We start from the raw sequence: 11,002 nt of genomic DNA, 5'->3' as shown, positions 1-11,002 counted from the left end.
TTTTTCGTTTATCTGTAGTCGAAAACGTTTTAATCTTGTTAATATTGTAAATTTTACTGGTGGTAGGACCTCTTGTGAGTCCGCGCGGGTAGGTATCACCACCCTGCCTATTTCTGCCGTGAAGCGTGAAGTAATGCGTTTCGGTTTGAAGGGTGCGGCAGCCGTTGTTACTATACTGAGACCTTAGAACTTATATCTCAAGGTGGGTAGCGCATTCACGTTGTACATGTCTATGGGCTCCAGTAACTATTTAACACCAGGTGGGCTGTGAGCTCGTCCTCCCATCTAGCAATAAAAAAAATTCATGGCCCGATAGACCGCTTGTAGTGTGATATAAGCGTTTTTACTAACATTGGATCCAAATATTGGCCCCAACGCCCGCAGCTGCATTTTCCGATTTTCGCGTGCTGAATTGCGATAAGGCGCGATTTCTTTCTTATCGTTCTCCCCTCCCCGCCGCGTTATCGGTTGCCAACACGTTACTGTGTTTTGTTTTTCAATCAATAATCGCTGTTGTAATATTAGTTGTTGAATGCTTCACGAATTTGTACTTTAAAGCGCGCGTATTATGGCATGTTATTTAATGTACCGGACTTACTCCATTATGACGTCATATTGGTAGTGACAGACATCGAAGTCCGAAATCGTGTAAGATTGATGGCTATTCTATAGTTTTATGTGGCGTATAGAAGAAATCTTCGAAGCACGTGTTGTTCAGATAGTGTGGGAGAGATAGCCACTGAAACAGAAAGGTGGTACAATGCTTAATATTTCTTTGGGAGAAGGTAAAGATGGGACGTACTAGGTAAATCAGATACTAGGTCCACCTGTTCCTAATCTTAAGAAATACCTAATCCACATAATCTTCCTAATATCATTCACAACCAGTACTTTACTTAGCAAGCAATCTCAATCTGCCTATTCCTAATCTCAAGTTCTGAGTTCGTTATTAGGATTTGATTAATATTATCGTTGGATCATTATTTGAATGATTAGGATTAGGCATTTAAGGATTGTGAGATACGTTGCAACGCGTGAGTGAGTGAGATAGCGCAGGAACAGGAAGCGTATGCTGAACATTCGTTTTTGTTTTAAGAATACGAAGATTAGGTGAAACAGATGTATTATACACATAGACAAATTGGTATTAGGTGCAGCCTAATCTCGTAAAATACTTAATACTGGGTCTGTTCTAATAAATCCGACTCATCTCTAGGAGAAGGACCCCAGTGCAGCTGGAATTCCTACTAACCATGAGCACTCCGCACAAGAACTAGTTGGGCAGTAATAGTGCGCAGTTAGGCCCTCACGTTGCTGAAGGCTTCTCCATCATCTCTTACTTTATCCATCTGTTTATCCAACTTCATTTAAGGGCAGGACTCTGCTCTGCTATTGTTATTGACTCTCGGGGACATTGACTTTACTTTTTTGTAATAGTAAGGAATCGCAGGCCAACACGCAACCAAGCGTTTTTCATAGCGACACCCTAAGCGTGGCATGAACTTGTTTCATTAATATTCTAAAAAGGAATATCGAAGTCCGACGTAAAATCTATGTATAATGTACGTGTAATAAAAAAAGGTACAAGAATACGTTTGTAAAAAAAATATTATCGAACAGATCGATCTATTCCTGAACTGATTGTGTTTTTAATTAAAATCAGTGTAGATTTTATCGCAAAAATATCAGTTACGACTTTTTTTTTGCCTTATCAAGAGCGGACGCACTGAATTGCGCAAATAACGTTGGCTCATAGTACTAGAGGATTCATAAAACAAACTATATCATCATATGGTATAGCGTATTTACCTATATTATGGCAATTGTTATTAAATGATATATAATAATAGCTTTTTTACATCTTAAAATGTACTCAGTAGTCGAAATTCAACTATACTTAATTGAACTTATAAATTTGAACATTATTATGGTACTATTGTCAAAAACGTTAACTTCTATAATCACAGATTTCGATAAGACTACACTTTAGACAAATACTAATAAAGACAAACAATATTTAAACCTGTTCTCAATTTGACCACAGACTTTGAACAATAATAAAAGAATATACACGCGTGTGTGTGTCAAATACATGGTATGTGTATTTTTTTTAAATTGATTTAATATATTTTTATGCATAATTAAAAAAAAATTAACATTCTGCACTCATTCTTTATATTTTTTATAAGTCTGGGAAATTTCATACTCCTCCGTTCGCGCAATTTTCGTGAAAAGAGTTACAAAGTTTTTGCTTTGCGTATTGATATATAGATAATATGTATATAGATTAGGACGTGTGGCATTTAGTACCATCATTTATTATAATTTGCCACGAAGCAATCATTATAACAAAGTTTCCTACCGCGATTTACTTAAGCCCATATTTTATATCAATCTTCTTCTTCTTCTTCCAGTGCCTCTTCAATCCTGAAGGTTGGCCGTTAGCTTCCTGTATTCCTTTCTGTCAGCAGCCAGCCGGAACAGCTGTTCGACGGAGGCAATACCGGTCCACTCCCGGATATTCCGGAGCCATGACTTTTTTCTTCGCCCAGCACGTCTCTTTCCGTCCACTTTGCCCATAATTATCAGCTGCAGCAGCACGTATCGATCGTTCCTGAGCACATGGCCGAGATACTCTATCTTGCACTTTTTGATAGCAGGCAGCATTTTCCGGGACATATGAACGCGCTGAAGCACGGTTTCGTTCCTGACCCTCTGCGTCCAACTGATGCGTAACATGGGACGGTAGCACCACATCTCGAATGCCTGTAGGCGTCTTGTAGTGTCCTCTTTCAGGGTCCACGTTTCGCAACCATACATGACAATAAAAACTTTAAATTACAAACATATTATAAAGATCTAACACAAAACAAACGATAATTAGTGTTTTGTAAATTAATTGCACAGTTTATCGTGTAATAGACTGATTGTGCGTGTGTGCTTGCGTGTGTAATAAAAAAAAATGTAATTAGATGTAATGACATTAATATTATCAGTTCTTATCAGATGTCACTCGTTGGGCAAGTGATGATGATAGCGTAAAAAGTGTATTCACCTAATATTGATTTAACTAGGGAATTGTCTCAAGCGCTTATTGCGTCTTCATTCGATGTACATTTGTATGCGTTGATGTTTTATCGGCAGTCATTTTTAATTTGGCAGTAAAACAACATAGTTTGTCCAATGTCCAGACATATTATAAGGTTAATAAAAAATAACAATTTTCACATCTATACACTACCTATACAGTATTCACTGTTGAGCCTAAATAATGTCAAGGCGCCAGGCGCGCGTTTTTATTATTTTTTTATTGCTTAGATGGGTGGACGAGCTCACAGCCCACCTGGTGTTAAGTGGTTACTGGAGCCCATGGACATCTACCACGTAAATGCGCCACCCACCTTGAGACATAAGTTCTAAGATCTCAAGTATAGTTACAACGGCTGCCCCACCCTTCAAACCGAAACGTATTACTGCTTCACGGCAGAAATAGGCAGGGTGGTGGTACTTACCCGCGCGGATTCACAAGAGGTCCTACCACCAGTAAAAACTAGTTTGTGCTAAAAAAGCGAGATGGCTTTTACACAATACACAGTAACTCCAAATGTGGGGATCGCTTACCAAATGATTTAATTACCAACGACAGAAAGAACGATAAGAACAGATAACTAATAAATAGATTACACAGCGCATCGAATTTCCGCATCAAACAAAGTGATGAGCCAAACTCACCTCTCGAGTGCAAAGGGTTATAATTGACAGCATATAGACATATAATGTATTCTTTGCTGATCAATCACGAAATCTTGCTGATCAAATAGTTATTTTGCGGACTGAATGTTTACTATGCAAACTCATGTTATTGTAAGCTGCCTATTTATGATTTAATTTTTGACCATTATCAAAAATATTTGCGGAACAAGGGTTTGCTGCCTGATTTTTTTAACTGCAAACAAAATCTTTATATGCCGACCAAATTATTATATATATAATGCTGTTTTCAGTATTCGATTTTCAAAAGCCGCAAGTATCCAGGAGCACGGTGTTCCTACATACCGTGATAATCTTCTGATTAATAGCCGAAAATACATTGTGTCGTTTAAAATTATCTCTCAGCTATAAAGACGTGGCATTTATTACAAAACGCTCCCTTCAGGTTAATAATAATAATAAAAAAAACATGGTAATATCATAAGAATACTACGTAAACTCGAAGTTTCAACCAGAAATCGTTATCAACGAGACTTCTCACGGACCCAAAAACGTATTATTATCGATGGATCATATTTCAATCGATTCCGATAAAATCGATTACTCATTAAACCCATAATATAGAAAAACCTCAGAATCGATATGTAAGGTAATCGTTAAAGATTGTCCTCCATAGTTTAACAGCGTGGGTGTGCTTCGGTGTTGTGCTTATAACAACTAATTAATGACGTTATTAGTTAATTTGACACTTGCGTGCGTGATCCTCCGGTAATCCTGTGCGTACATACATACATTTTAACAGGCTTGTTTATCTGTACATTAATTATTTTAAACAGCTCCCAAATGCTCTTTAGGCATTCTCTTTCTGTCTGAAGCAGTCATTTTGTTTTTAAAGGTGGTTTAGCCGCAATACAATTTAAAACTTCAATTTAAGACCTCATGTCTCATGATGAGTGGCTGTGTTGTATGATGTTTATGGGCCTCAGTAAATAGTTCATGAACGCATTCACCCGTCGAGGTAATACAAAAAAAAAACTAAATGCAACTTAAGTGCATGTAAAATTATTCATTACAACTCTAACGCAGTCAAGTATAACCGCGGGCATAAACTATATACGTCTAGTTTGATTTCAATAGATTCAAAATAATGATGGTAAGACACCAAATTGTATTTATTTCATTAGTTCAAATTGATTATTTACCAGCTTATCTATTTTAGACATTAACATAATTTAAACACAGTCTTGCTTCTGAATTAGTATCAAAATTATTTTTATTGACTGATTATTACGATTACTAAACAGTTAGAAGTGATAATAATGCTCACCACCCGCTTTGAGACAAGTCCCGGTTATTACAGCAAAACGCCTGCCCCACCCTTAAATTCGAAACGCATTACTGCTTTACGGCAAAAATTAGCAAGATGGTGGCTATCCGGTTATGGTCCCTACCCGTACGGGCTCACAAAATGCCCTACCACCAGTAATATCTGTTTTGCTAAAATAGGCACAAGAGTTAATAATCAATCTGCTTTCAAACCCATGGATGATATAACATGAGCTCCGTTATCCTCCGTGAGGCATAGGGTTGAATCTTCGATGGCATCACCACAACTGTTCTCGCATATTTAGAACTGGATCACTTGAACGGAGACACGAGTCCGTACAGGCCCACAGGCTTCAACAATTTTTTTTATTGCCCTTGTCGGCTGACGAGCATACGGCCCACCTGATGGTGAGTGGTTACCGTCGCCCATGGACTTCAGCAATGCCAGGGGCAGAGTCGAGCCGCTGCCTACCGCTTAATACTCTCCACAAGCCTCGTTTGAATAAGGACATGTCATAGCGCTCGGGAAACACCGTGGAGGGAAGCTCATTCCATAGCCGGATGGTACATGGCAAGAAAGACCTCTGGAATCGCACTGTGAATGGCCGCAGTGGCTCCAGGTAGTATGGTAGTATGGAGTACAAGGGCCGGTCTGAAGGATAAGACACACTCTGTAAACGCACCAAGCGATTTGACTATGTCGTTAACCATGACCCGCAGGCAGGGACCAATTTTCCAAATATAATAAATACGTAGACACAAAGCAAACGCTGGATGATGACTTCCAATATGACAGAATACGAACGTGTACTTAATAAAGAAACGAAACTTGCATAGTTTTCGTAACTACTCGTGGTAGCATAGTACTTAGTCTGGCCATAAATACTGTTACAATTAAAAATAAACAAAATATTACATTTGAATTTGGAATCTGTCATTTTTATATGATTGCTCATTGAGTTTTCTCGTTTTGGCGACAATACATTGTACAATATTTTGCGATATTAAAATGGAGTGGGGTGTTAAAGAGAACCGAATCGCTGTGATTGCAATATACAAAGTAGGTATGGAGCTAAATGCAGTTTTTAAAACTCTCCATACGCTTGGTATTAGTAAAATGTTTGTACCGGGCTATTAATAGGTGCAATGAAACCTTCTCTGTTTGTGACAGAAAAAGATCTGGCCGTTCACATACTGTTCGTACGAAAAATGTGGTCATAGCAGTAAGGGAAAGAATTCGAAGAAATCCTGTCCGAAAGCAAAAGATTTTATCTCAGGAGATGAAGATAGCACCTAGAACCATGTCGTGTATTTTAAAAGATGACTTCGGACTTGCAGCCTATAAGAGACGTACTGGTCATTTCTTAACTGATAATTTAAAAGAGAATAGGGTGGTAAAATCGAAACAACTACTGAAGCGGTACGCAAAGGGAGGTAATAGAAAATTTTTGTTTACGGATGAGAAAATTTTTAGAATTGAGCAACATTTTAACAAACAAAATGACCGTATTTATGCTCACAGCTCTAAGGAAGCTTCCCAATTAGTCGACAGAGTGCAACGTGGGCACTATCATACTTCAGTGATGGTTTGGTGGGGTATTAGGTATGAAGGAGTGACTGAGCCATATTTTTGTGAAAACGGTATCAAAACATCGGCACAAGTGTATCAAGATACCATTCTTTAGAAGGTAGTGAAGCTCCTTAACAACACCATGTTCAATAATCAAGAATGGTCCTTCCAGCAAGACTCGGCGCCAGGTCATAAAGCTCGGTCTACGCAGTCTTGGTTGGAAACGAACGTTTCGGACTTCATCAAAGCTAAAGACTAGCTGTCGTCTAGTCCCAATCTTAATCCGCTGGATTATAATTTATGGTCGGTTTTAGAGAGTACGGCTTGCTCTAAACGCCATGATAATTCGGAGTCCCTACGATTGGCGTACGGATTGTTTTAGTGAAAATTTTTCCCATAGAAAGAGTGCGTGCTTCTATTGATAACTGGCCTCAACGTTTAAAGGACTGTATTGCAGCCAATGGAGACCACTTCGAATAAGCTTTTTATACTTTAAATTGTTTTATATTTATGTATTAAACTAACACACTGTAAAAGTAATAAATGTTATTTGCAATAGAATTTTTTTTTCCTTTGACTCAGTATTTATGGCAAGACTAGGTATAGTAGCTTAGTTACGGTACTATTGTGAGTTAGCACGGAAAGCTACTTACATCCTACCCGTTTCTGCTGCGATACTTTTCTAATGCCTTCCTGTTTGAAAGCTACGGTAGCTAGGAGTACCACTATAACAATTGACATTATGCTCTACATCTCAAAGTGGGTGGTCGTTTTCAAATGTCCATGAGGCACTTAACATTAGGTAGACCGTATTATGATTTATATATCTATACAAAAACAAGAAACTAAAAAATCTAAAATCTTAAACTACACTTACAATCTCGAAGGCTACGTTATAGATAAAATCGTTTCTAACCATACGAACATAATATAATTGTATTATCGTAACATTCTTCGGAGATATTCCGATACCATTAAACAAGCTAAGATGCATAACTCCGAAGCAATCAATTCGGAAATTTACCAAACAACAAATAAGTTATTCGTGATATCCGATTAAAAATATCGATATAGACTAACGCCCTAATTCCTCAGGTATCGATACAATAAACAACTCGATTACAGATCTAAACGCTGCAACAGAATGCGTACGACATCTCTAATAAGTTTCCTGGTCGGCAGATCACAAAATAAATTTACGACTTATCTAACCACTATTAGTGACGTAAAAAAGCCACCGTTTCATTTAATATTTTTTGATTCAATATGTATGTTAATAGTTAAAGTTATATCTTCACCTTCCATTTGAAATCATACTCGCTGATATTCGCCAATTTTATGCTTAAAACATTGAACTCTGGAAGCAACGAAAATACTAGTAACATATGAAACTGGAGAATTTAAAGTATAATTAAATATTTATTACATTACTAGCTGACCCGGCAGACTTCGTAGTGCCTCAATCGATAAATAAAAGACCTAAACTTTTGAAAAAAATAAACTTAAAACAAACAAAAGGAAACCGTCCGACACCCCTGTCGTCACCACACGTCAAAGGAAAAACAAAATTGTTATTTTTATTTAATTCCGAGCATTTTCATATTTATCTACCTTTTAAACCTTCTCTGGACTTCCACAAATAATTCAAGACCAAATTTAGCCAAATCGGTCCAACCGTTCTCGAGTTTTAGCGAGACTAACGAACATCAATTCATTTTTATATATATAGATATAAGAAAAAGATATAAGATTTTGAAACACATTCATTGATTTACCTGTATGTATAAAACCAACCAGAAAAAGTCTCGACAATGACAGAACTAGTATAAGCGTTTATCAAACAATCAATCTTAAATCAAAATATTTACTTACTTTGTTGAAAAAAAATCATTGATTTATGTAATGTAAGGTATTTTTTATAAGAAAGTGAACCTAAAACCGTGTTTTCATTGAAGTGTTTTATTAAATTGCCGTTTGAGGTGAGTGGTTTTGTTTCGTAGAACTACTTACTGGCTTAAAAGTTTTTAGCTTCCACTGATCTTGTAACTTCCCACTTAAAAAACTCCTACTATTTTCCGAATCGCACCAAATTTTTTTTTTGTGATATTAGATATGATATGATTTGATTTGATTACTGATGGTAGGCCCTCTTGTGAGTCCACACGGGTAGGTACTACCACCCTGCCTATTTCTGCCGTAAAGCAGTAATGCGTTTCGGTTTGAAGGGTGGGGCAGCCGTTGTAACTATACTGAGACCTTAGAACTTATATTTCAAGGTGGGTGGCGCATTTACGTTGTAGATGTCTATGGGCTCCAGTAACAACTTAACAACCAGGTGGGCTGTGAGCTCGTCCACCCATCTATGCAATAAATAAATAAAAAATAAGAGAAAATGAACGATTAAACATTATCGTTTTTACAAACGATACTAGCTCGCGCTTTGTCTTTGAACACAATCTAATCTACTCTCGGGAAATGCATTATAGATCGCTTTTATAAATGTCAAACGATATTAACGCGCCATTTTGTTTTTTACATTAAAATTTTACGAAACGTTATAAATAGATAGATCTAATAAAAAAAAAAGAGAATGCATTACAGAACGTTTTTAAAGGGGACGATAAAAATATATTATCCGCATTTAAAGGTCTTTCGAATGATTATTGCTTTTGTTTCTCAACGTTTTCAATGTTCGTGTTGCCCTTCCATTGGTAATGACGCGGTAAATACTTTTATGTTGTTTAGAAATAAACAAAATTAGGTCTTCATTAGACTCGTTTTGTACTTCTGTAGCGCCGGAGAGTTCCGGCTCGGATCTAACTCAGGTCGTATATGCGTTTGATATATAAATTAAAACTAGTGGTCCCGCAGTAGTCGAAATTCGACTATAATTAATTGAAATTATAAGTTTGAACATTATTACGGTTATATTGTCAAAGACTACTTATATGATCACAGATTTCGTCAAGACTATACTATAGACAAATAATATTAAAGATAAACAATATTAACCTATTTTCAATTTGACCACAGACTTTAAGCAATAACTAAAGTTTGACAATAAACAAAGAGAATATATACATATTCTCTTTGTTTATCTGTGTCTGTGTTAAATACATGGCAGTGTGTGTAATGTTTTCTTTCTTTGATTTAATGTATCTTTAATGCATTATTTTTTAAAAATATTAGCACGGTGCACTCCTTCTCTATATTCTCTATAAGTGTGGGAAATTTCATACTCCTCCGTCCGCGCAATTTTCATAAAAAGGGGTACAAAGTTTTTGCTTCACGTATTAATATATAGACAAAGGTTTTCCTTCAAACCGGATAATGCGATTGATTTGTGACGGAACAAGGCAGGACGGCGCTAGATATCCGTGCGGGTTAGAGCACGCCCCATCACCGAGATCCCCATCTAGTCTCGTTAACATCATTAGAGTCAACTCCTCGATTTATTGTTAATCGATAAAACGACATTGAATTATTTTTATTCGATGGTACGATCGAATTTGTAATAAAATTGATAATGGTTTTTATTTTTTAAATATAAAGATATGAACGCTGCATTACGTATTTTATGATTTCCTCTGACTTACTGTTATGTGGGCTAGTTATTTCGACTATTCGATTTCATATTATTGATACTAATAGAATAAATTGTATTAAACATACCGATCATAGGTTGCTACAAATGAGAAGACCCGCCACGTTGACTTTGGTTCTGGCTGGACTTGCTCCCGGCTACTGGTAGTGAGCAGATGCCGGAGCCAATAACCAATAGTCATGATGTTGAAGCCTCAGTTTTATTTTATTTCACTTAAACGTCACTTTCTACTTCGCAATCCGCAATAGCAATCACAGTAGAAATCTAACTTTTCAACTAAAATTTCAAGTAAACTCAAGTACGCGAAACACCCACGGGAACCTAGTCTTCCGGGGTCTGACCCCTGGCAAAGATCAGACGTTGGATTAGAAAATGCCAAGGGAGTTGTTTGGTGGGTAGACCCTTACATAATTGAGCCCGCGGTCCGCACCCAACAATTGCGGACCGTCAAGACCCACATACCCCGAGCACCACCTAGGCGCGAAAGCCTCATGAATGAGGTTCGGTCCCAACACAAAACAAAAGTACGTGAAATACAAGAAAAAAATCAAATCGAAATAACAACGGTCACATAAACGAGTTCACAACTTTGTATTGAGTGGCTGTCTACTCGAATGGATATCAAGATGTGTAAGCTCACCCTTCAAACATCATTACTGCTTCGCGACAGAAATAGACAGAGCGAACTGTTTCTACATTATCAAGGCCGTAAAGATCATCTGTAAGCAATCCCGCGTGTGACCTACATGTATGTTACGTCAAAATTCAATACGTCAATGAGTACGAAGCAG

The 11,002-nt window shown here is 37.1% G+C and overlaps 1 protein-coding gene across 4 annotated transcripts in view; it reads left to right on the top strand.

Moving 5' to 3' along the window:
* Positions 1-11,002, top strand: part of LOC101736853 (zinc finger protein ush) — a 268,675-nt gene that overhangs the window by 171,970 nt on the left and 85,703 nt on the right. The gene's annotated exons all lie outside the window — the stretch shown is intronic.

This window comes from Bombyx mori, chromosome 4 (genome assembly GCF_030269925.1).
Source record: "Bombyx mori chromosome 4, ASM3026992v2".
Classification (NCBI taxonomy): Eukaryota; Metazoa; Arthropoda; class Insecta; order Lepidoptera; family Bombycidae; genus Bombyx; species Bombyx mori.
Note: the sequence above shows the minus strand (reverse complement) of the source record. Positions and strands in the feature narration are given on the sequence as shown.